Consider the following 27892-nt stretch of genomic DNA (forward strand, 5'->3'; position numbering starts at 1 on the left):
TTTCTTTCCACAGGGTTGTGTTGATTTTATTTTTAATTTTGTGTTTACAATTGGTAATGTAAACACATATCGCATGGCATTAGCCCTTTTTTTGGGGGGGGGGAGGGGGTAGCAGATCACACTATTTAGTTCATGACACAGAATTGTATCCTATATGATGTCTTATCTTATATTTTGTTTGACCTTCATTCTTATCTTACCACTGTTCAGGTCAGGTTGGCATTATAACCAACGTATATATTTATTGAACCTTTATTTAACTAGGCAAGACAGTTGAGAACAAGTCATTTTTCACAACGACGGCCTACACCGACCAAACCCGGACGACACTGTGCCAATTGTGCACCACCCTATGGGACTCCCAATCGTGGCCGGTTGTGATGCAGCCTGGACTCAAACCAGGGTCTGTGGTGACGCCTCTAGTGCATCAGACGCTGCATCCGTCAGGGGGCCCTATTAGGGAAACATGAATGAAAACTTCAATGAAATAAAATACATTCAACATAACACGAGAACAGCAAAGAGGATTGTTGATCCTTGCCCAGGAGGCCAAAGTACATTGCAACTGTATGGAAGAGAAGGAGGAAAAGGCATGTGAGGAATGTTCAATCCATTGTGTCATGTGTCATGTGTAATGCATTATCCATCCAATATTGGTTTTCTAATCAAGTTTCCTAAAGTCCAGAAGGAAGAATTTTTTTTCAATCCATCTACGTATATTTGTCAAATCAAATCACATGTTTATTCGTCACATGCTTGGTAAACAAACAGGCCTAGACTAACAGTGAAATGATTCAGGCAATAATGCAGAGAGAAAAGAAAATGGAGAAAGAAAATGGAGAAATAATAGTTACATAAAACACGTAATAATAAATACAAGTTATCGAGTGTCGACAACTTGGCTACGTTGAAGGTGTACCAGTACAGAGTGGATGTGCAGGGGTACGAGGTAATGGAGGTAGATATGTACATTATAACTAGGCTCTATACACGGGGTACCAGTACAGAGTGGATGTGCAGGGGTACGAGGTAATGGAGGTAGATATGTACATTATAACTAGGCTCTATACACGGGGTACCAGTACAGAGTGGATGTGCAGGCGTACGAGGTAATGGAGGTAGATATGTACATTATAACTAGGCTCTATACACTGGGTACCAGTACAGAGTGGATGTGCAGGGGTACGAGGTAATGGAGGTAGATATGTACATTATAACTAGGCTCTATACACGGGGTACCAGTACAGAGTGGATGTGCAGGGGTACGAGGTAATGGAGGTACATATGTACATTATAACTAGGCTCTATACACGGGGTACCAGTACAGAGTGGATGTGCAGGGGTACGAGGTAATGGAGGTAGATATGTACATTATAACTAGGCTCTATACACGGGGTACCAGTACAGAGTGGATGTGCAGGGGTACGAGGTAATGGAGGTAGATATGTACATTATAACTAGGCTCTATACACGGGGTACCAGTACAGAGTGGATGTGCAGGGGTACGAGGTAATGGAGGTACATATGTACATTATAACTAGGCTCTATACACGGGGTACCAGTACAGAGTGGATGTGCAGGGGTACGAGGTAATGGAGGTAGATATGTACATTATAACTAGGCTCTATACACGGGGTACCAGTACAGAGTGGATGTGCAGGGGTACGAGGTAATGGAGGTACATATGTACATTATAACTAGGCTCTATACACGGGGTACCAGTACAGAGTGGATGTGCAGGGGTACGAGGTAATGGAGGTAGATATGTACATTATAACTAGGCTCTATGCACTGGGTACCAGTACAGAGTGGATGTGCAGGGGTACGAGGTAATGGAGGTAGATATGTACATTATAACTAGGCTCTATATACGGGGTACCAGTACAGAGTGGATGTGCAGGGGTACGAGGTAATGGAGGTAGATATGTACATAATAACTAGGAATAAAGTGCCAGAAAATAAACAGTATTAGTAGCAGCGTACGTGATGAATCAAAAAAGGGTCAATGCAGATAGTCCGTGTATAACGATCGTCTGTGGTGGAAGAAGGTGAGGACCAAAGCACAGCGTGAGTGTTCATAAGTGTTCATATTTTTTATAAAATAACTGAACACTGAACAAAACAATAAACGACAAACGAACAGTCCCGAAAGGTGAATGGAAAAAACACTAAACAGGAAATAATCACCCACAAAACGCAGGTGGGAAAAGGCTACCTAAGTATGATTCTCAATCAGAGACAACGAACGACACCTGCCTCTGATTGAGAACCATACCATACCAGGCCAAACACAAAACCACAACATAGAAAAAGGGAACATAGACAACCCACCCCAACTCACGCCCTGACCAAACTAAAACAAAGACATTACAAAGGAACTAAGGTCAGAACACCGGGTAGCTATTGGCTAACTACACTCTTATGGCTTCAGGGGCAAAAACTGTTCAGGGTCATGTTGGTTCCAGAGAACAAGTCTATGACTTGGGTGGCTGGAGTCTTTGACAATTTTTCAGGGTCTTCCTCTAACACACACCTGGTATAGAGGTCCTGAATGGCAGAGGGCCCCAGTGATGTACTGGCGCAGTATGTATTACCCTCTGTAGCGCCTTGGGGTCGGATGTCAAGCAGTTGCCAAGAGGTGCACAGAATACAACAGGTGTAAAACAGTACGGTGAAATGCAAGCTTTTTTCCCAATAATGCAATTTTTCAATAAAATAACTATTAAATAATAATAATAATAACAATAATAATAATAATAATTGTTATTATTATTATTCAATTTATTTATTCAATATCAAGGGAAAGAGGAACATTTCTACAGTAAAGACAGGAGAATGTTGGGAACAGAGATTAAAGGTTGAATCTGGTAAACCATTTTAACGTTGAAGGAGAATGTAAGGGAACAGGGATTAAAGGTTGAATCTGGTTTTATCGTTGAAGGGGAACATATAAGAGGATTCCATCAGTGGAGGCTGGTGGGAGGAGTCATATGTTTGATACTGTTCCGTTTGTTCCATTCCAGCCAATGATCGCATCCTCCTATAGCTCCTCCCCCCCAGCCTTCACTGGTTTCCATCTATAAGGGATGAGTGAGGCAGATCATGAATACCAAAAGTCAATGTCAAGAGCTGTCATCAAGGCAAAGGGTGGCTACTTTTGAAGAATCTCAAATTTAAAATGTATTTTGATTTGTATATAACACCACTTTTTTTGGTTACTACATGATTCCATATGTGTTATTTCATAGTGTTGATGTCTTCACTATTATTCTACAATGTAGAACATGGTCAAAATAAAGAAAAACCCTGGAATGAGTCGGTGTTCTAAAACTTTTGACTGGTACTGTATATATATATATATATATATATATATATATATATATATATAATGATATGTCTCTGCAGGCCGTGGATCACAACTGCAGGAAGCTGTTTACTGTAAAGTTAACCGTCTTTTGGAGGAAACCTCCACCAATATGGGGAAGTCGACAAAGTGTTGGAAGACAAACAGAACTCGATGATGCCGTGGCTTTTATTTATGAATATTCTAATTAACTTTCCTCCTCACCTGCCTGGAATTTAGCTAAATAGTTGATTTGTTTATTTATCTTCTCAAATCCTCCATTTTGCAGAAAGCGAGATCTCTTCTTATAATTATCAATATGTTGTCTGATGAAATTGACCCCCCCCAAAAAATGATGTTTGAACGTTTGTTAACTCAGTGTTAAAGTACCACAAGAACAAACAAATAAATACAAATCAGCTGAAAGGAGATACCCAGAGCTTTCCCCCGTGACGATTGAAGTCAATAAGTCATCGTTTTTAGTCAAAGCATAATATTTGGGCTTGAAGTGTGAAATCTGAAGATGGGATTTGTTTTTCAGTGTCGGTGTGTTTTTCAGTGTCTGTATGACGTAGCAATACTTTTCAAGGCTGCGTTTTATTTAAACATTACCACCCACCCCCATGGCATTATTAATCAGAAACACCTGCACAGTTCTTCCACTTTCCACGCCCCACAGCCTTGTGTCCTGTTGGCCGACTGAACACATTTAATGTAGAAGGTGCAAACTTGTTTTTTTTCCACCTCCACATTTTTTTTTTACCCGAAAATTACTATAAATCATTGGATAACCTCTCAATAGAGTTTGCAAGTTCAGACCCCTGAGCTGACAAGGTACAAATCTGTCGTTCTGCCCCTGAACAGGCCGTTAACCCACTGTTCCTAGGCCGTCATTGAAAATAAGAATTTGTTCTTAACTGACTTGCCTAGTTAAATAAAGGTAAAAAAAAATAATTAAAAAAATTATTAAAAAACTCAATATTCACTTCTGTTTTCAATAGTCGGTGTATATTTAAAATAAAATGATGACCATTTTATAAATGTTATGATTGCATTTTGCAACCCCACTCCCCAGTCCCTCCAAGATAAATGGTTTTGACCACTAAAGTCTCGCTTCACTACACCCTTCACTGCTTTGATCGGTGCAGCTATAGAAAACAAGTGTAGATCCTACGCTGTCTGCTATAGCCTAGTGGTTAGAGTGTTGGACTGGTAACTGAGAAGTTGCAAGGTCAAATCCCTGAGCTGACAAGGTAAAAAATATGTTGTTCTGTCCCTGATCAAGGCAGTTAACTGACTGTTCCTAGGCCAGTTAACCCACTGTTCCTAGGCCGTCATTGAAAATAAGAATTTGTTCTTAATTGACTTGCCTGGTTAAATAAAAAAATGATGAACGGGCAGAAGAAATGTAATGGCATTTGTTTATGTATTTTGTTGTTGCTGTTACATTTGTTTTGGTGTTTTGTCTGTGATGCATTCGGATGTTGTCACATGTGATTTGCGATGTGCATCATGAGATGTTATTGTACCCTATGATTTCAGTTCCCCTGAGCAATGGCTGATTTGGCTTTCCTGTACCGCGGCTGATGCCTACAGGCAGCCTATGTAACAGAGGTTGCACCATGTTGCACCATGTCCACTGCAATGTAGAAAAACGCATGTTTCTTATGGACACAACATTGGCAAATATACTGTTTTCATGGAAATATAGCTTCTCATTTATTTATAGATATAATACTTTTTAGCCGAGCACATTGTTTTTCATTTCAACTTTGGGATGTGTGTATTTACTTCAATATATCTAGCCATATTGTAGGCTACATTCGAAGGGGTGAAACATCGAACGGGTGAGAGAGAGAGAGAGCGAGGGGACAGAGATGAGGTCAAAAGTTAGGCAACAAGAAGATATCAACTGCCTCTTTTCAAATGTCTTTCTTCCTCTGTGTTCAGGGTTTTACAGACTGTATGGGTCTCACGCTGAAGTCAGAAATGTGTAGGCTACATTTGATAGAGACAGAAGGTGTGTGAGAGAGAGCATTGCGACGAAAGCTTCAAGCAGGAAAAGGTCAAATGCCTATTTCTTCAACTGCCACGTTTCAAATGCCAATTTTTTCCTCTCTTTCTTCCCGTGTTCAGAGAAAGTCTATTAACCCTGTCTACGTGTCCCGCTCTGATATCTGACTGGAAAATCAGTACTTCTTCCATTGACTGCTCTGGGATGTATTCTCTCACATCAAACAAACACATCAGAAGCAACACAAAGAACTCTTAAAAAAAAAGGCTGTTCCTGTGGATAATGCATCCCAATTGTCCCCACAAAACAGTTCGGTTTTTGAAAACAGGTCGGTTTTTGAAAACAGGTCGGTTTTTGAAAACAGGTCGGTTTTTGAAAACAGGTCGGTTTTTGAAAACAGGTCGATTTTTGAAAACAGGTCGGTTTTTGAAAACAGGTCGGTTTTTGAAAACAGGTCGTGCAGTTTCGGATTAATTTCAATCTCAGCCGGGTGGTGTCGTCATACCCGATGAAAATCAGTCTTCGACTACAATCGAGATAGTTTGGTTTCATAAGCTCTAATGTGAATAACCTTTGCAATAGATACAGTAGGATAATACATACATGTAGAATTGTGTCAGGAGAATGTTCACTCTTTTGAATTTATTTCATCTATTTTTTTTTCACCTTTTTATTTAACCAGGTGGGCCAGTTGAGAACAAGTTCAACTTGCAACCTGGCTAAGATAAAGCAAAGCAGTGTGACAAAAAACAACATCACATTATTGTCAGACTGTAACGTGTAACGTACAGACCAACATTCACAGGGGCATTAACTTCTGACCCCGAAAAACTTAGTATGACAGCTGTATAGAAGAACATACAGAATATACTGTATATATATTTGAACTGCCTCTGAGTTCCTCTCTCTCTCTCTCTCTCTCTCTCTCTCAGTGCCCTAGCCTGGTTTATGGAATGATGTCATCATATTTTCTCTCTCTCTCTCTTCCTCTCTCCTCTCTCTCTCTCTAGCTCTCTCCCTCCCTCTCTCCCTCCCTCACTCCCTCCCTCACTCCCTCCCTCCCTCACTCCCTCCCCTCTCTCTCAATTCAATTCAAGGGGCTTTATTGGCATGGGAAACATATGTTAACATAGCCAAAGCAAGTGGAGTAGATCATTTCACTTTTGTATATTATCTCTCTCTCTGTCTCTCCTTTTCTCTCTCTTTCCCTTTCATCTCTCTCTCGCTACTGTTAATACTGCCATTAAAACATTGTGCAGTAATGGGGCTGACGCTGGAGAAAAACAATAGTTTAATTGGAGAGGAGAAACTGCCAATTTGTTTGTGTACCGTGTGTGTTTGTGCACGCGCATTTTCCTAGCTTTCCTGTCGTCTCCTAATCTTTCTTTGTTCTCACGTTCCAAGAAAGGAAGGGAGACAGAGAAACTGGCAAATTTGTCGGGAGACTGGAGATATCTTTTGGCGGTGTCATTTATTTTTAAGTAATCAACTTTACAGCTTTAACAGATGCGGCTGCATAGGTATTCTACTAACTTTGGCCACTCTCTCCACAATGCTATTATTTGGCAAGAGATGACAGACAGACAGTTTAGAAGTTGTAAGATTGTCAAACAGTATTAACGCTTTATGATCAATGCAAGCATCCCTGATGGACCCCAGTGCCTTCTCTCTCTCTGTCTCTCTCTCTCTCTCTCTCTCTCTCTCTCTCTCTCTCTCTCTCTCTGTCTCTCTCTGTCTCTCTCTGTCTCTCTGTCTCTGTCTCTCTCTCGTTCTCTCTCTCTCTCTCTTTTCCTCTCTCTGTCTCTCTGTCTCTCTCTCTCTCTGTCTCTCTCTCTCTCTGTCTCTCTCCCTCTCTCTCTCTCTCTCTGTCTCTCTCTCTCTCTCTCTCTCTCTCTCTCTTTCTTTCTCTCTTTCTTGGCAGGCTCTAATGGAAGCCTCTCCGTGTCTGAAGTTATGGTTGCATCTGAAATGGCACCCTATTCCATGTATAGTGCATTACAGGACCCATAGGGCCCTGGTCAACAGTAGTGCACTATTGAAGGAATAGGGTGCCATTTTGGGATGTTACCTACAGTAAGTAAATCAGGGAGAAATGCTCCCCTTATGGGTGTTTAATCCAGAACAGCATGTATTTAGGCCAGAGTTGCATCACTTTGCATACAGTACCAACAGACGTGCTGCCATATAACTGAAACTGTATCACACTGCATGTTATATGCTTTATGATGGGTTTCCTTGTTTATCGTAAAACACCTCAATGACTACGTCTGCATGCCCAATGGCCAGGGCCCATAGGGTGCACTGCATAGTGATGCAGACTACGGTTCTGATTGTCCAGAAACCAGGGAAATCAACACAATCCCTTCCTGGAAGGGTTTGTCAGTGCAGAGTTTTGTTTATCTAAAGTTTAAACCACCAAGGTAATCCATTTAGTTGTGTCACATTGAGGCCATAATGAGCTACTTAGAATGAGATACATGTTTTATTTAAATACATTATGGAAACGCAAAAAAAAGCATTAATTCTAATTGACTTGACGTGTAAAATATAGATCTTGAGATCGATTGCTTTACATCGTAATTATTATACAATGAATAATACATCTCAAAGAGCAATACGATTAATTCAGATTCTTATTAAACATGTTTCACTCTTCTTCCTACAGTTTACTCAAATGGAGAATCAATCTATGGGTATCTAATGTGACATTACATACCACTAGGCCTAATAAACGTACATTTATGACTATAACTTGTGTTCCCTGAAGGAGCCAAATGAGGTGTAACATACTATGGGGCGTTACCAGATAACCAGATAATGAACGGACTACCAGATAACGAACTGACTACCAGTTAATGAACTGACTACCAGTTAACCAGATAACGAACGGACTACCAAATAACGAACTGACTACCAGTTAGCCAGATAACGAACGGACTATCAGATAACGAACTGACTACTAGATAACGAACGGACTACCAGATAACGAACTGACTACTAGATAACGAACTGACTACCAGTTAACCAGATAACGAACGGACTATCAGATAACGAACTGACTACTAGGTAACGAACTGACTACCAGTTAACCAGATAACGAACGGACTACCAGATAACGAACTGACTACTAGGTAACGAACTGACTACCAGATAATGAACTGACTACCAGTTAACCAGATAACGAACGGACTACCAGATAATGAACTGACTACCAGATAACGAACTGACTACCAGATAATGAACTGAATACCAGATAATGAACTGACTACCAGATAATGAACTGACTACCAGATAACAAACGGACTACCAGAAAACGAACGGACTACCAGATAACGAACGGACTACCAGATAATGAACTGACTACCAGATAACGAACTGACTACCAGATAATGAACTGAATACCAGATAATGAACTGACTACCAGATAACGCACTGACTACCAGATAAAGCACTGACTACCAGAAAACGAACTGAATACTAGATAACGAACTGACTACCAGATAATGCACTGACTACCAGATAACGAACAGGCTACCAGATAATGAACTGACTACCAGATAATGAATTGACTACCAGATAACGCACGGACTACCAGATAACGCACTGAATACTAGATAACAAACTGACTACCAGATAATGAACTGACTACCAGATAATGAACTGACTACCAGATAACGAACAGACTACCAGATAACAAACTGACTACCAGATACCAGATAATGAACTGACTACCAGATACCAGATAACGAACTGACTACCAGATAACCAGATAACGAACTGACTACCAGATAACTAACTGACTACCAGATACCAGATAACGAACTGACTACCAGATAATGAACTGACTACCAGATAACGAACTGACTACCAGATAACGAAAAGACTACTAGATAATGAACTGACTACCAGATAATGAACTGACTACCAGATAACGAACAGACTACCAGATAATGAACTGACTACCAGTTAATGAATTGACTACCAGATAACGAACTGACTACCAGTTAATGAACTGACTACCAGATAACGAACAGACTACCAGATAATGAACTGACTACCAGTTAATGAATTGACTACCAGATAACGAACAGACTACCAGATAATGAACTGACTACCAGTTAATGAATTGACTACCAGATAACAAACTGACTACCAGTTAATAAACTGACTACCAGATTCAACCTGAAAATGGAAATAGCTCAAAAGTTTAGGATCTTTTAGGACATTCACATTTGGACACAACGTCACCTTAGAGTGACCCGGGGGCGAACGGAGTACCAGATAACACGCGAAGGTCCCCAAAAAAGTTTAGCTGAGGCCAAAGCCACGTGCAGAGAGATGTTGTTGGAAAGGACCCTCAGATCCATCAACTCCTGAGAGTGCCTCCAAAACCAGCACCAATCCTATGTGGGCGTCACAGGGTTTGGAGACCAGTCTGAGATTATGACATACACCTTTCAGGAAACGAACAACCAGTGGCTGTGCCCCCGGCGAGGGTCCGTCAATTCCTACATGACACGCACAAGATAGCAGCCATGTACCCTTTTAACGTGGAGAATGACAGCCGTTGCTCTAAATGCCTCCGTAGAAACATAATCCCCCACAGAGTACTGAAAATGAATTTTTCTTGGCACCAGAGCTCAAATGCTTGACATTTACACGCATATCTGCATTGTTCGTTGCCATGGCACCCTAGGGGCAGCCTAGCTGGGCTCTTAGCTCCAGCTAATTTCTTGTTAATCACCGCTGACTCCCAGTCATGAGCCACCTATGGGGAGGGGTACCCCCTTGTGGACAGAGAACGAATCTCCCATCTTATTAGTCGCAACCTGGAGAGATCGATGTACCCCTTTAACCCTGTGAACAGCATGGAATACTGGGTACCAGACGGGCCTTCTTTTGGATCGGTGTCCCTTCCATGGGACAGTTTAGCTAACATAGGTTAACATTGCAATTAGCATGAGGTTGTAAGAAACAAGAACATTTCCCAGGACAAAGACATATCTGATGTTGGCAGAAATCTTGAATTCTTGTTAATCTAACTGCACTGTCCAATTTACAGTAGCTATTACAGTGAAATAATACCATGCTATTGTTTGAGGAGAGAGCACAACTTTGAACATGAAAAGTTACTAAAAAACAAATTAGGCACATTTGGGCAGTCTTGATACAACATTTGAACAGAAATGCAATGGTTCATTGAATCAGTCTAAAACTTTGCACATACACTGCTGCCATCTAGTGGACAAAATCTAACTCACACCTGGGTTGGAATAATACATTATGGCCGTTCTCTTTCATTTCAAAGATGATGATAGATACAAAATAATGTTGTTTTTTTTCTTTGTATAATTTTTTACCAGATATGTTGTTTTATATTCTCCTACATTCCTTTCACATTTACACAAGCTTCAAAGTGTTTCCTTTCAAATGGTGCCAAGAATATACATATCTTGCTTCGGGCCCTGAACAACAGGCAGTTAGATTTGGGTTTCTAATTTTAGGCGAAAATTGAAAAAAAGGGCAGATCCTTAAGAGGGCAAACATGGGCAAGCTTCCAACACGTGTTGTGATTCCATGTGACTCTATAGCCTGCATGAAGCCCGGCCCCCTAATGGTTGACTTAGTACCCCGTTTGCTGTAACTAAATGAGGGGGATCACAGTAATATTTTTGTGAAGCAAAGCAGCTGCTCGGGGGCTACTTCCTCATTGGATGAGAATCCCGTCTCTCTACTCCCTCCAACTCCAGGAATTGAAAATAGGAACGGGGTTGTGATATCCCCATGGGAACACCAGTAAGCTTAATTCACTGGAAGTTATGCATGCTACCGACTATAGCCAGGATGCTCTTTAGTTTTTAGCTAGCTATCCTCTTTGGCCACAGCATGGTCCACTTAGAATAACCAAGTGACCAGGCGACTCCGGGATGCTATTTAATGAAGCTGCCACTTGAGGACTTGTGAAGCGTCTGTTTCTCAATCTAGAAACTACTTGTCCTCTTGCTCAGTTGTGCACTGGGGCCTACCTATTCTGGTTAGAGCCAGTTTGCACTGTTCTGTGAAGGGAGTAGTGCACAGCGTTGCAGCAAATCTTCAGTTTCTTGTAAATTTCTCGCATGGAATAGCCTTAATTTCTCAGAACAAGAATAGACTGTCGAGATTCAGAAGAAAGTGCTTTGTTTCTGGCCATTTTGAGCCTATATTTGAACACAAAAATGCTGATGCTCCAGATACTCAACTAGTCTAAATAAGGCCAATTTTATTGTTTATTTAATCAGAACAACAGTTTTCAGATGTGATAACATAATTGAAAGTGTTTTCTAGTGATCAATTAACCTTTTAAAAATGAAAAAGTTGGATTAGCTAACACAACGTGCCATTGGAACACAGGAGTGATGGTTGCTGATAATGAGCATCTGTACGCCTATGTAGATATTCCATTAATAATCAGCCGTTTCCAGCTACAATAGTCATATACAGCATTAACAATGTCTACACTGTATTTCTGATTAATCTGATGTTATTTTAATGGACAAAAAAAATTGCTTTTCTTTCAAAATCAAGGACATTTCTAGGTGACCAGTGAATTATTGTACCTAATAGAGCACATTATATACATTTTGCACATTTGTTAAACCATAATGTAAAGATTTTGAAATCTTAATTTAATGAAGGTTAATAAAATAAATTAATTAATTGAGCGATTTTGATTCATCAGGAAAATAGTCCTTCACTAACAGGAAATGCGAATTAATACATATGTCTTTAGGGGAAATCAAGTCTGATATTTCAAAGTTGAAATGACAAACTTTAGAAACCTTTTTAAAACTATAAAACACCACAAAGAAATGATCAGCACCAAAATGATCAAATTAAGATCCTACATCTGTATCACCAATGTAGGCAAGCTAAAGTATTCCAAACTTTAAAATTGGATCGATTTGATTTGGATGTGATACTATGGATCCCACATGTATAACAGATGTAGGTGTAGATAGATGCCAAGAGTTATCAAAAAGAGAAGAGGAGGGTGTAGTGGGTTGAAAACAAAGTCACCACAAACAGACACCCTGTTGCTAGAAATATATATTTTTAAACCAATTTATTTATGAATTGTTCTTAATTTATCTAAATTGTATATTCTACATGCTTTAGCATTAGATTGTCCATCAGGCTGTTATATTGTCCATTTGCTGCTGTTGCACTGTGGTAAGAGGAACTGCAAGTTCTAGCCAAGCACTCACAACATTCTTCATAATAAAGAATGCGCCAGAACTTTGCAGAAGTGTGTCAGTTTTTTTTTACCATTACAGTAGTAGAACTTTCAAACTTTCGAATATCAAAATAATATGAAAGAACATGCTATGTAACAACTAGAATGACAAGAAGATGGTTCAGGGTGTGTTCCTTCACACACTTTACCAAGGGCTCAGTGAAAAATACACTAAAATCAGAGATGACCTCAAGAAATGTACCTCTGATTGTAGTGTGACTGACGACTTAATCCTCGAGCAGATAACACACTCAGCCAGTGAGGAAGCAGATAGACATAAACGTCTAGGTCACAGTGCTAGGCACAAACCTGTAAATGTCAACTCAGCACAGCAACAAAGGGACAGTGAATATTATGACCAGTCTTTTCCCCCCCACTCAGGTTGATGGTGAAGTGAAAGCCAATTTCACAGCCATCCAGGAGCTGACCGCAACAGTGTCTGTACTGGCTAAAAACCTGATGAAAAAGATGAAATCTGCTGCAGGTGAGGACCAGGGGTACACACATCCCCCACCCTCCGGAGGCGAGGCCCAGGGATATGCCCATAACCTATCCTCCAGAGCACCGACAAGAGAGGCACCAGGATATTCCTCTCCACTACCATCCACAGCAACGATGACAGACATGGCCCACACTAAGGGTACGTTTAAAGACTGTGTCCAGCAGGGAATTGAACGCTGCCCTCACTGATTCCGTTGTGGACAAGAAGGACACAGAGATGCCGGCTGCCTAATGAGACAGACGTCGGGAAACGGGGTCCAGGTCACTGGCGAGGGACAGACAGTGACCGCTGAAAACAAAATGTCCCCTACTCCAAATCAACCGTATGAAGACAGAGAAAACAGCTACACATCCACACACAGGAACACCAACACTCAGAAGAGACACACAAAGGTGAAAAGTGTCGCACAGCTAATTGGCAATAGATGTATGGTCTCATACCTATGTAATGGAGTCACAGTTGAGATGTTCTTAGTCAATGGGGCACAGTCTAGCATTGTAGGGAGGGCCTGGGTAGAGAACGCTTTGCCAGGTGTTGAGATCCAACCCCTTGAGACTTTGTTAACTAACGAAATTTAACTATTTCCCCCTTTGATGGATGGATTGAAATGTCCCTAAAGCTTCTGAGTAGTAAACATGGGAAAATGGCCATTCATGTGCCTATGCTAGTTCGTCAGAGATCTGTGTAGACTGTCCACTACTAGGCTTTAATGTCATAGAGGAACTCATCCGAGAAAACAGTGAACAGACTGATGGTGTGAATCTCACTGCACTGCTGAGTGAGGTGATGAATGTAAAAAAAAAAAAGCTGCTGAAACCATGGTCTCTGCCATTTAAAGTGATGGCCTGATGACTCCTGGCTGTCCCCAGTCCACCTGCTCATGCTGCCGCTCCAGTTTCAACTGTTCTGCTTTTCGGCTATAGAACCCTGACGTGTTCAACCGGACATGCTACTTTGTCCAGGACCGACTTTCTCTCCCTACCACACACGCTGTCTCTAACTCTGTGTGATCGGCTATGAAAAGCCAACTGCCATGTACTCCTGAGGTGCTGACCTGTTGCACCCTCTACAACCACTGTGAATGTTATTATTTGACCCTGCTGGTCATCTATGAAAGTTTGAACATCTTGGCCATGTTCTGTTATAATCTCCACCCGGGACAGTCAGAAGAGGACTGGCCACCCCTCAGAGCCTGGTTCCTCTCTTGGTTTCTTCCTAGGTTCCTGTCACACTCTGATCTAGTTTACCTGTCCTTGTTAATGTCTCCACCCCTTCCAGGTGTCGCTTACTATCCCCGGTGTATTTATCCCTGTGTTTCCTGTCTCTCATTGCCAGTTTGTCTTATTTGCCAAGCTAACCAGCATTTTTCCTTGCTCTTATTTTCTAAAGTCTGTTTGTTTCCAGTCATCCTGGTTAAACCCTAGCCTGTTCCGACTACCAGCCTGCCTATCCCCTTGTACTGTTTTGAACTCTGATCTGCTTTCCGACCCCTGCCTGCATTTGGCTCTCGCCTTGTGCCCTTATAGTTCCTCCTCTCTAGGTTTCTTCCTAGGTTCTGGGGAGTTTCTAGGGAGTTTTTCCTACCTATCGTGCTTCTACATCTGCATTGCTTGCTGTTGGCTGATGTAAGAAGGGCTCTATAGATTAGGAAGGAACAATGATGTTATTTTTATTTTTTTACCCCATTTTCGTGTCCAATTGGTAGTTACTGTCATGTCTCATCGCTGCAACTCCTACGGACTCTGGAGATGCGAAGGTTGATAGCCGTGCGTCCTCCAAAACACAACCCAACCAAGCAACACTGCTTCTTGACACAACGCCCACTTAACCCGGAAGCCGGCCGCACCAACGTGTCGGAGGAAACACCGTACACCTGGCGATCATGTCAGTGTGCACTGCACCCAGCCCGCCACAGGAGTCACCAGTGAGTGATGGGACAAGGACATCCCTGCCGGCCAAACCCACCCCTAACCTGGACGACGTTGAGCCAATTGTGTGCCGCCCCATGTTCTCCCGGTTGTGGCCGGCTGTGACAGAGCATGGAATCAAACCCAGAATCTCTAGTGGCACAGCTAGCACTGCGATGCAGTTCCTTAGACCAGTGCACCACTGGGGAGGGCCCTGAACAATGATGTTTGAGTCAGCCGTGGACAGTCATTGCCCAGAAAGTTTGGGGCTGTTTCCATGCCGTGTGGATGTGCCCTGTTGAGCATCGAAGGTGGTAAAGATTTCAATTCAGAACTCTGTACAACATGACATTTACCTCTCTCAGAGAACAGTGCTCAGAGAACAGTGCTGGATTGGGTAGATCTGATGGATGACATTAGACCTGTCATCACAACACCTGACTGTCAGAATAAGCATGTGAGTCAGTCTAGTGATGCTTTCCAATGCTCCACTCAGCCTCCCCATGGCGAGCAGAGAAAAGCGAGTCACACACGAGTCACACACCAGTTGAGTCCAGAGAACAATGTCACCCACCTGTTGACTTAGAACATCTACAGGAAGAGGAACAGAAAATAGTCAGAAGAATTCTGTGTGAAGCACAGGAAGGTGGAGATACAATGGTTCTTTTTTTAAAAGTTGCGGCATACTGCAGCACAACTTGCGGGGTGCCGCAGAATTCTATGACACGTTATTTAAGTGTCAGCCATTGTTGGCAGAATGACACAATTTACCACAATCTGCCACCATCTACCACAAGCGGTCACGGCATAAAGCTCAAAACTTTTAAAGGAAGAACCACTGTATCAGCTGCATTCCGAACCTTAAAACCTGTTTGGTATAGGGGGCAGCATTTTTACGTTCGGATGAAAAGCATTCCCAGATTAAACCTCCTGCTTATCAGGCCCAGAAGCTAATATATGCATGTTATTAGTGGTATTGGATAGAAAACACTCTGACGTTTCTACAACTGCTTGAATGATGTATGTGAGTATAACAGAACTCATATGACAGGCAAAAACCTGAGAAAAATCCAACCAGGAAGTGGGAAATCTTAGGTTGTAGTTTTTTTTATCGAATATACAGTGCCTTGCGAAAGTATTCGGCCCCCTTGAACTTTGCGACCTTTTTGCCACATTTCAGGCTTAAAACATAAATATATAAAACTGTATTTTTTTGTGAAGAATCAACAACAAGTGGGACACAATCATGAAGTGGAACGACATTTATTGGATATTTCAAACTTTTTTAACAAATCAAAAACTGAAAAATTGGGCGTGCAAAATTATTCAGCCCCCTTAAGTTAATACTTTGTAGCGCCACCTTTTGCTGCGATTACAGCTGTAAGTCGCTTGGGGTATGTCTCTATCAGTTTTGCACATCGAGAGACTGACATTTTTTCCCATTCCTGCTTGCAAAACAGCTCGAGCTCAGTGAGGTTGGATGGAGAGCATTTGTGAACAGCAGTTTTCAGTTCTTTCCACAGATTCTCGATTGGATTCAGGTCTGGACTTTGACTTGGCCATTCTAACACCTGGATATGTTTATTTTTGAACCATTCCATTGTAGATTTTGCTTTATGTTTTGGATCATTGTCTTGTTGGAAGACAAATCTCCGTCCCAGTCTCAGGTCTTTTGGAGACTCCATCAGGTTTTCTTCCAGAATGGTCCTGTATTTGGCTCCATCCATCTTCCCATCAATTTTAACCATCTTCCCTGTCCCTGCTGAAGAAAAGCAGGCCCAAACCATGATACTGCCACCACCATGTTTGACAGTGGGGATGGCGTGTTCAGCTGTGTTGCTTTTACGCCAAAAATAACGTTTTGCATTGTTGTCAAAAAGTTCAATTTTGGTTTCATCTGACCAGAGCACCTTCTTCCACATGTTTGGTGTGTCTCCCAGGTGGCTTGTGGCAAACTTTAAACAACACTTTTTATGGATATCTTTAAGAAATGGCTGTCTTCTTGCCACTCTTCCATAAAGGTCAGATTTGTGCAATATACGACTGATTGTTGTTCTATGGACAGAGTCTCCTACCTCAGCTGTAGATCTCTGCAGTTCATCCAGAGTGATCATGGGCCTCTTGGCTGCATCTCTGATCAGTCTTCTCCTTGTATGAGCTGAAAGTTTAGAGGGACGGCCAGGTCTTGGTAGATTTGCAGTGGTCTGATACTCCTTCCATTTCAATATTATCGCTTGCACAGTGCTCCTTGGGATGTTTAATGCTTGGGAAATCTTTTTGTATCCAAATCCGGCTTTAAACTTCTTCACAACAGTATCTCGGACCTGCCTGGTGTGTTCCTTGTTCTTCATGATGCTCTCTGCGCTTTTAACGGACCTCTGAGACTATCACAGTGCAGGTGCATTCATACGGAGACTTGATTACACACAGGTGGATTGTATTTATCATCATTAGTCATTTAGGTCAACATTGGATCCTTCAGAGATCCTCACTGAACTTCTGGAGAGAGTTTGCTGCACTGAAAGTAAAGGGGCTGAATAATTTTGCACGCCCAATTTTTCAGTTTTTGATTTGTTAAAAAAGTTTGAAATATCCAATAAATGTCGTTCCACTTCATGATTGTGTCCCACTTGTTGTTGATTCTTCACAAAAAAATACAGTTTTATATCTTTATGTTTGAAGCCTGAAATGTGGCAAAAGGTCGCAAAGTTCAAGGGGGCCGAATACTTTCGCAAGGCACTGTACATTGTCTGTGGGGTCATATTGCACTTCCTACGGCTTCCACTAGATGTCAACAGTCTTTAGAACGTTGTTTGAAGCTTCTACTGTGAGGGAGGGGGGAATGAGAGCTGATTGAGTCAGGGGTCTGGCAGAGTGGCATGAGCTCTCATGTGTGGGCACGCACCCACACATGAGAGCGACCTGTGTTCCATTGCAATTCTAAAGACAAAGGAATTCTCAGGTTGGAACATTATTGAAGATTTATATTAAAAATATCCTAAAGATTGAATCTATACATCTTTTGACATGTTTCTACAAACTGTAATATAACTTTTTAACTTTTCATCTGAACTTTCGCCTGGACTTGCCGTGCCTCGTGAGTTTGGATTTGTTTACCAAACGCGCAAAAGGAGGTATTTGGACAGAAATTATGGACTTTATCGAACAAAACAAACATTTATTGTGCAATTGAGATTCCTGGGAGTGCAATCTGATGAAGATCATCAAAGGTAAGTTAATATTTATAACGCTATTTCTGACTTTTACTGACTCCACAACATGGCGGATATCTGCATGGCTTGTTTTTGTGTCTGAGCGCCATACTCAGATTATTGCATGGTTTGCTTTTCCATAAAGCTTTTTTGAAATCTAACACAGCAGTTGCATTAAGGAGAAGTGGATCTATAATTCTGTGCATAATAGTTGTATCTTTTATCAAAGTTTATTATGAGTATTTCTGTTAATTGATGTGGATCTCTGAAAATTCGCCGGATGTTTTCGAGGCACAACATTACTGACCATAAAGCGCCAATGTAAACTGAGATTTTTGGATATAAATATGAACTTTATCGAACAAAACATACATGTATTGTGTGTCTTGAAGTCCTATGAGTGCCATCTGATGAAGATCATCAAAGGTTAGTGATTCATTTTATCTCTATTTCTGCTTTTTGTGACTCCTCTCTTTGGCTGGAAAATGGCTGTGTGTGTTTTTGTGACTAGGCTCTGACCTAACATAATCACATGGTGTGCTTTCGTTGTAAAGCCTTTTTGAAATCGGACACGATGGGTAGATTAACAAGACGTTTATTGGTGTATTTTGGTGTATTGCAGTTGTGAATGTATGAAAGTTACATATTTCTAAAAAATAATTTTGAATTTGGCACTCTGCCTTTTCAGCGGAATGTTGTTGAGGGCCTAGCCATAAGAATAAGCTGAAACTCAACTTGAAGGATCACACGCCTGTCCAGAAAAGTTACAACTCTTTTCCTGAAACCTCTATACCAAGAGGTGAAATAATATATTCAAAACTTACTGGAGAGAGGCTGGATCAAGATATCCACATTTCCACATTCATCCTCGGTGGTCTTCGTGCTAGAAGGACAGCAGCTGGCGTTTATGTGTCAACTTCAGGGAGCTGAATTGCAAGTCAAGATGGAGCCAATAGAGATTGCAGCTTCGCTTCAAGTCTTTAGGAAACTGTGCGGAAACTGTTCAGTGTTTAATTTTTTTAGGTATTATTTATTACATTGTAACTGTTATTTCATACAGACATGAAGAAACACTGGATATCAGAGAGACGTCTACTTACCAGCACAACCAGCATTATGACCAGGAATACGACTTTCCCAAAGCGGATCCTTTGCCTACACCTTCCAGGGCTTTTGAACTGATTCTAGACCAGGTAAAGGATTGTTAGTAACGCCACGCTCCACCAGGTGAAGGTTTTCAAGACTGTCAAGTGGTTTGAAAGCAAGTGAACACTCTACAATGGTCATGGGCACACCTACTTCAACTGTCTACTATAAACAAACAGAGTCATCAAAAAGAGGAGAGTATGGGTTGAAAACAAAGTCACTAAAAACAGACAACCCTTTCATTTAATAATTATTGTTTAAACCCATTTGTTTATGTATTTGTCTTAATGAATCATAATTATTTATTCTAGAGGCTTCATTATTAGTAGTCCATCAGGCCAATACATGACACTGTTTCACTGTGGTAGGAGGAGAAACAGCAAGTTCTGGCCAAGCGCGCGGACCATTGTTCAGAATATAGAAAGCGGCAGAACTTTGCAGATGTAAACTTGTGTCCGTTCTTTTCACTGCATTTTTTAAATATTTAACAGAACTTCCAAATGTTCTAATATTGAAAGAATGTGCAATGACATAGTATTTAATAACTTTGTCAATGTGTTATAACGTTAGGAAAGGTTTTGTGTTGTTTTTTGTGTCGAACTGAGTGAGAGAAGAACATGATTTACAATGAGTGAGAGTATACTGTATGATAGCTTGATGCTAGCTGAGGTAAAACACAATTTTAAAGTCACAGAGACAATGTTTACTGAGTAGCTGACTTGTACTGGATTTTGTCTATGAGATTTTATAAAGAAAGCAGTTGCTATGGATTTCTGAGTGTGTTTTACATGTTATTGGTTTTGTGTAAAATTGTGTTCACATGCTGGTAAACTGGCCGTGTACACTCAGTCTGGAGGGTGGACTTTTACTGCAGACAGTGGTGGTGCATGAGAGAGAGACGATTTTATGGAGGTTCTTAAAGCTGAATGTTGTCTGCTTTCTATAGTAGTAGTGGTACATAGAAAAACATTCAGCTATTTTTGTCTTCATATATACAGTGGGGAGAACAAGTATTTGATACACTGCCGATTTTGCAGGTTTTTCTACTTACAAAACATGTAGAGGTCTGTCATTTTTATAATAGGTACATTTCAACTGTGAGAGACTGAATCTAAAACAAAAATTGAAGTGTACCTATAATAAAAATGACAGACCTCTACATGCTTTGTAAGTAAGAAAACCTGCAAAATTGGCAGTGTATCAAATACTTGTTCTCCCCACTGAACGTTTTTCAAAACATTTTGGTTTTCATGTGAAATCATACAGTAAGACAGGTGTATTTGTGAAACATTTTAGAACTCTGCTTTAGGTAAAGTGCATTTATGTTCCGTAATTTAAAGTGTGCACTTGTTTGATGTGAAAAGTGCAAACAAGAAAATAGACAATTGAACAAGAGAAAAAAAAACATTCTTCAGAATAAAGAAAGAGGCAGAACTTTGCAGACGTAAACTTTGCAGACGTAAACTTTGCAGACGTAAACTTTGCAAATGTATTACAGGCTACGGACTGAGGCCTGTAAAATAGGCGCGCTCCAAACGTTGGTTTAATGTATTACATGTTGTTTAATATACAGTGCCTTGCGAAAGTATTCGGCCCCCTTGAACTTTGCGACCTTTTGCCACATTTCAGGCTTCAAACATAAAGATATAAAACTGTATTTTTTTGTGAAGAATCAACAACAAGTGGGACACAATCATGAAGTGGAACGACATTTATTTCAATTTATGTTTGAAGCCTGAAATGTGGCAAAAGGTCGCAAAGTTCAAGGGGGCCAAATACTTTCGCAAGGCACTGTATATATATCTCATCTATTCAAAATGTTCCAGTTATTCTGGATATTTTTTTTTTGTGAAGGTTGTTTAGTAAAAAAAATTCAAGCCAATTACTTGAATATGTCTCCAAAAAACATCACACAGAAACACACATATATATATATGTTTTTTTACAACAAACTAACCATCTGACTTAGAACAACTGATTTCAATACACCTAGAACAAGAGAAGTAAACAAGATCTTTATTTGCTGTAAAATATTAGCCAAATCTTCCTATTGAAGTTCTGATCTACTCTACTCTACTCTACTCTACTCTACTCTACTCTACTCTACTCTACTCTACTCTACTCCACTGCCCCAATGCAAAGATCGCCTTTCTCTGTGGCTAGTATTTATTCCATTTTCCATCACTGTCTAATCAAATTCAGTTGAAGTTAAATCCAGAGACCGACCTTCTCTCTCTTTAACATCAGTGGACAGCAGGGGAGGAACATGGCAATGTGGATGGAGAAAGTTAGCATAGTTCTACATAGGTGGAGGTTGACCTGATTAGCACTTTGCTAGGAGGTTTGGCGTCACCTAGCTGGTAAAGGTTTTGTGCATCACCTAGCTACTGACAAAGTTGTGTGTTGGTGTTGTGTTTGTGAAGGAGTTGTGTTGGGTGTTGGCGTTGTGTTTGTGAAGGCGTTGTGTTGGTGAAGGCAGGTTATTGTGTGTAGTGTTTGTGAAGGCGTTGTATTGCGTGTTGGTGTTGTGTTTGTGATTGGACAGAATGAATGTGGACATTCCTATTATGACTTGTTGGTGGAAGGGCTCCCGAGTGGCACAGTAGTCTAAGGCACTGCATCTCAGTGCTAGAGGCGTCACTACAGACACCCTGGTTAGAATCCAGGCTGTATCACAACTGGCTGTGATTGGGAATCCCATAGGGCGGCGCACAATTGTCCCAGCGTCATCCGGGCTTGGTCGGTGTAGGTCGTCATTGTAAATAAGAATTTGTTCTTATCTGACTTGCCTTGTTAAATAAAAATAAGTGATTTCCTAGGGGGTTTGGCATCACCACAGTGTCTGTGTTGTGTGACTTTGTTGATTTTGTGTTTGCGTTTGGCCAGATGGTTGGTTACTAAGTGGGTTTGTTCTACCTCAGGTACAGTGAGTCATCTATGCTTCCCTGGTGATGCAGTATGCAGACCCTTTCGCACCTAGCGTACTGTGAGTCATCTATGCTTCCCTGGTGATCCAGTATGCAGACCCTTCCCTCCCTAATGCCTTGAAGAACAGACGGTCCCCTATGGTTTCACTAAGCCTTGACTTAGTTGGTGGGTGGGTGGGTGGATGGATGAAAACATGAATGAAAACATAGGAAAGAAGAAGAGATTTTACATTTTTCCCGTTTGTTTCTCCTGGAAACATGAGCTCTCTTTAATAACACCAGAATGAGATTAAGACACATGAGACATACTTCTCAAATTCAAGAAGAAATATATACACATATAAACTCATAGTTGGATCAAAATCAGAGCTCTCTAAATGATCTTAAATGACTTTTTTTTATATATTTTATTTATTTATTTAACCAGGTAGGCTAGTTGAGAACAAGTTCTCATTTACAATTGCGACCTGCCCAAGATAAAGCAAAGCAGTTCGACACATACAACAACACAGAGTTACACATGGAGTAAAACAAACATACAGTCAATAATACAGTAGAAAAATAAGTCTACATACAATGTGAGCAAGTGAGGTGAGATAAGGGAGTTAAAGGCAAAAAAAGGCCATGGTGGCAAAGTAAATACAATATAGCAAGTAAAACACTGGAATGGTTGATTTGCGGTGGAAGAATGTGCAAAGTAGAGATAGAAATAATGGGGTGCAAAGGAGCAAAATAAATAAATAAATGCAGTAGGGAAGTAGTTGTTTGGGCTAAATTATAGATGGGCTATGTACTGGTGCAGTAATCTGTGAGCTGCTCTGACAGCTGGTGCTTCAAGCCAGTGAGGGAGATAAGTGTTTCCAGTTTCAGAGATTTTTGTAGTTCGTTCCAGTCATTGGCAGCAGAGAACTGGAAGGAGATGTGACCAAAGGAAGAACTGGTTTTTGGGGTGACCAGAGAGATATACCTGCTGGAGCTCGTGCTACAGGTGTGTGCTGCTATGGTGACCAGCGAGCTGAGATAAGGGGGGAATTTACCTAGCAGGGTCTTGTAGATGACCTGGAGCCAGTGGGTTTGGCAACGAGTATGAAGAGAGGGCCAGCCAACGAGAGCATACAGGTCGCAGTGCTGGGTAGTGTATGGGGCTTTGGTGACAAAACGGATGGCACTGTGATAGACTGCATCCAATTTATTGAGTAGGGTATTGGAGGCTATTTTGTAAATGACGTCGCTGAAGTCGAGGATTGGTAGGATGGTCAGTTTTACAAGGGTATGTTTGGCAGCACGAGTGAAGGATGCTTTGTTGCGAAATAGGCAGCCAATCCTAGATTCAACTTTGGATTGGAGATGTTTGATGTGAGTCTGGAAGGAGAGTTTACAGTCTAACCAGACACCTAGGTATTTGTAATTTTCCACATATTCAGAGTCAGAGTCGTCCAGAGTAGTGATGTTGGACAGGCGGGCAGGTGCACGCAGCGATCGGTTGAAGAGCATGCATTTAGTTTTACTTGTATTCAAGAGCAATTGGAGGCCACGGAAGGAGAGTTGTATGGCATTGAAGCTCGCCTGGAGGGTTGTTAACACAGTGTCCAAATAAGGGCCAGAAGAATACAGAAAGGTGTCGTCTGCATAGAGATGGATCACAGACTCACAAGCAGCAAGAGCAACATCATTGATGTATACAGAGAAGTGAGTCGGTCCAAGAATTGAACCATGTGGCACCCCCATAGAGACTGCAAGAGGCCCATACAACAGACCCTCCGATCTGACACACAGAACTCTATCAGAGAAGTAGTTGTAGAACCAGGCGAGGTAATAATTTGAGAAACCAAGGCTGTCGAGTCTGCCAATGAGGAGGTGGTGATTGACGGAGTTGAAAGCCATGGCTAGGTAAATGAATACGGTGGCACAGTATTGTTTCTTATCGATGGCGGTTAAGATATCGTTTAGGCCCTTAAGCGTGGCTGAGGTGCACCCATGACCAGCTTTAAAACCAGATTGCATAGCGGAGAAGGTATGGTGGGATTCGAAATGGTCAGTTATCTGTTTGTTGACTTGGCTTTCGAAGACCTTAGAAACGCAGCGTAGGATAGATATAGGTCTGTAGCAGTTTGGGTCAAGAGTGTCCCCCCCCATTGAAGAGGGGGATGACCGCAGCTGCTTTCCAATCTTTGGGAATCTCAGATGACACGAAAGAGAGCTTGAACAGGCTAGTAATAGGGGTGGCAACAATTTCGGCAGATAATTTTAGGAAGAAAGGGTCCAGATTGTCTAGCCTGGCTTATTTGTAGGGGTCCAGATTTTGCAGCTCTTTCAGAACATCATCTCACTGGATTTGGGAGAAGGAGAAATGGGGAAGGCTTGGGGGAGTTGCTGTGGGGGGTGCAGTTCTGTTGACCGGGGTAGGGGTAGCCAGGTGGAAAGCATGGCCAGCCGTAGAAAAATGCTTCTTGAAATTCTCAGTTATAGTGGATTAATTGGTAGTGACAGTGTTTCCTATCTTCAGTGCAGTGGGCAGCTGGGAGGAGGTGTTCTTATTCTCCATGGACTTTACATTGTCCCAGAACTTTTTTGAGAGTGTGTTGCATGAAGCACATTTCTGCTTGAAGAAGCTAGCCTTGGCTTTTCTAACTGCCTGTGTGTATATTGGTTTCTAGCTTCCCTGAAAAGTTGCATATCACGGGGGCTGTTCCATGCTAATGCAGAATGCCATAGGATGTTTTTGTGTTGGTTAATGGCAGTCAGGTCTGGAGAGAACCAAGGGCTATATCTGTTCCTGGTTCTAAATTTCTTGAATGGGGCATGCTGATTTAAGATGGTGAGGAAGGCATAAAAAAAAATATCAATATCCTTCCAGGATACCCCGTCCAGTTCGATTCGAAAGGACTGCTCACTGAAGTGTTTCAGGGAGCATTTGACAGTGATGAGTGGAGGTCGTTTGAACGCTGACCCATTACGGATGCAGGCAACGAGGCAGTGATCGCTGAGATCTTGGTTGAAAACAGCAGAGGTGTATTTAGAGGGCAAGTTGGTTAGGATGATATCTATGAGGGTGCCCGTGTTTACGGCTTTGGGGTGGTACCTGGTAGGTTCATTGATAATTTGTGAGAGATTGAGGGCATCAAGCTTAGATTGTAGGATGGCTGGGGTGTTAACCTTTCTGATCTCCCCATCCCGGATCCGGGTTCGTGAATACAGACTCAAGCTCATTACCATAACGCAACGTTAACTATTCATGAAAATCGCAAATGAAATGAAATAAATATGCTAGCTCTCAAGCTTAGCCTTTTGTTAACAACACTGTCATCTCAGATTTTCAAAATATGCTTCTCAACCATTGCAAAACAAGCATTTGTGTAACAGTATTGATGGCTAACGTAGCATTTAGCATTAGCATTCAGCTGGCAACATTTACACAAAAAAACAGAAAAGCATTCAAAAAAATCATTTACCTTTGAAGAACTTCAGATGTTTTCAATGAGGAGACTCTCAGATAGCAAATGTTCAGTTTTTCCTGAAAGATTATTTGTTTAGGACAAATCGCTCCGTTTTCTGCGTCACGTTTAGCTATGAAAAAACCCCTGTATCCAGGATTGTGTAAATCTATCAGCAAGCTCATTAGCATAACACAACGTTAACTATTTATGAAAATCGCAAATGAAATGAAATAAATATGCCATCTCTCAAGCTTAGCCTTTTGTAAACAACACTGTCATCTCAGATTTTCAAAATATGCTTCTCAACCATAGGAAAACAATAATTTGTGTAAAAGTAGCTAGCTAGAGTTAGCATTTCGCGTTAGCATTTAGCGTTAGCATTAGCGTTAGCATCCAGCACGCAACATTAACAAAAACATAAAAGCCTTCAAATAAAATCATTTACCTTTGAAGAACTTCTGATGTTTTCAATGAGGATACTCTCAGTTAGATAGCAGATGCTCAGTTTTTCCAAAAAGATTCCTTGTGTATTAGAAATAGCTCCGTTTTATACATCACATTTGGCTACCAAAAAAAATCCATAAATTCAGTCCTCAAAACGCAAACTTTTTTCCAAATTAACTCCATAATATCGACTGAAAACATGGCAAACGTTGTTTAGAATCAATCATCAAGGTGTTTTTCACATATCTCTTCATTGATACATCGTTCTTGGACACATGCTTTCTCCCCTGAATCAAATGGTAAAGTAGAAGCAGCTGGCAATTGCGCACCGAATTCGACGCAGGACACCAGGCGGACACTTGGAAAATGTAGTCTCTTATGGTCAATCTTCCAATGATATGCCTACAAATACGTCACAATGCTGCTAAGACCTTGGGCGAACGACAGAAAGTGTAGGCTCATTCGTTGCGCAATCACAGCCATATAAGGAGAGAATGGAAAACAGAGCTTCAGAAATTCTGCTAATTCCTGGGTGATGCATCATCTTGGTTTCGCCTGTAGAATGAGTTCTGGGGCACTTACAGACAAAATCTTTGCAGATTCTGAAACTTCAGAGTGTTTTCTTTCCAAAACTGTCAAGAATATGCATAGTCGAGCATCTTTTCGTGACAAAATATCGCGCTTAAAACGGGAACGTTTTTTATCCAAAAATGAAATAGCGCCCCTAGAGCTCTAACTGGTTAAGCATGTTCCAGTTTAGGTTGCCTAGCAGCACGAGCTCTGAAGATAGATGGGGGGCAATCAGTTCACATGTGGTGTCCAGAGCACAGCTGGGGGCAGAGGGTGGTCTATAGCAGCCGGCAACGGTGAGAGACTTGTTTTTAGAGGGGTTGGATTTTTAAAAGTAGAAGTTAAAATTGTTTATGCACAGACCTGGATAGTAGGACAGAACTCTGCAGGTTATATTTGCAGTAGATTGCAACACCACCCCCTTTGGCAGCTCTATCTCGTCTGAAAATGTTGTAGTAATGGATGAACATTTCAGAATTTGTGGTGGTCTTCCTAAGCCAGGATTCAGACATGGCTAGAACATCCTATTTGGCAGAGTGTGCTAATGCAGTGAATAAAACAAACTTAGGGAGGAGGCTTCTAATGTTAACATGTATGAAACCAAGGCTATTACGGTTACAGAAGTCATCAAAAGAGAGCGCTTGGGGAATAGGAGTGGAGCTAGGCACTGCAGGGCCTGGATTCACCTCTACATCATCAGAGGAACAGAGGAGGAGTAGGATAAGGATACGGCTAAAAGCTATCAGAATTGCTCGTCTAGAACGTCTGGAACAGAGAGTAAAAGGAGGACTCTGGGGGCGATAAAATAGCTTAAAGGAATAATTTAACTCTCCTGTATATGTTTTTATGTATGAGACAATGCTTCTAGAGCTAGACTTCAACAATCCTTTCAAGAAAGTAGACGACAAATTACTTCAAAAGAATCAAATTAAGGGGACAATTGTTAAAATAAGGTTTAACATTTAAGTGTCTGAAGATCAAATGTTTGCTGGACACTTAAATACTGTTTTAGCTAGCTAACGTGACATGGTGCGACGAAAGAAACATACAGGAACTCAAATCCTTCTGTTCACCTGATTTAGAATTCCTCACAATCAAACGTAGACCGCATTATCTA

The 27892-nt window shown here is 41.2% G+C and overlaps 1 long non-coding RNA gene across 2 annotated transcripts; it reads right to left on the bottom strand.

The window, feature by feature from the left end:
• Positions 1-26945, bottom strand: LOC149976502 (uncharacterized). 2 transcript variants are annotated; one of them, XR_016488110.1, is made up of 5 exons: positions 26207-26945; positions 25777-25838; positions 19352-19435; positions 19076-19239; positions 1-453 (listed from the first exon to the last, which is right to left on the bottom strand). It is a non-coding gene; the product is annotated as an uncharacterized LOC149976502 (long non-coding RNA). The 2 variants fall into 2 exon arrangements; XR_016488111.1 differs by having other exon boundaries at positions 19076-19250.
• Between the last annotated feature and the right edge of the window lie 947 nt (positions 26946-27892).

The sequence above is a fragment of the Oncorhynchus mykiss genome, chromosome 17 (assembly GCF_057628025.1).
Source record: "Oncorhynchus mykiss isolate SJ-2025 chromosome 17, ASM5762802v1, whole genome shotgun sequence".
Taxonomy (NCBI): domain Eukaryota; kingdom Metazoa; phylum Chordata; class Actinopteri; order Salmoniformes; family Salmonidae; genus Oncorhynchus; species Oncorhynchus mykiss.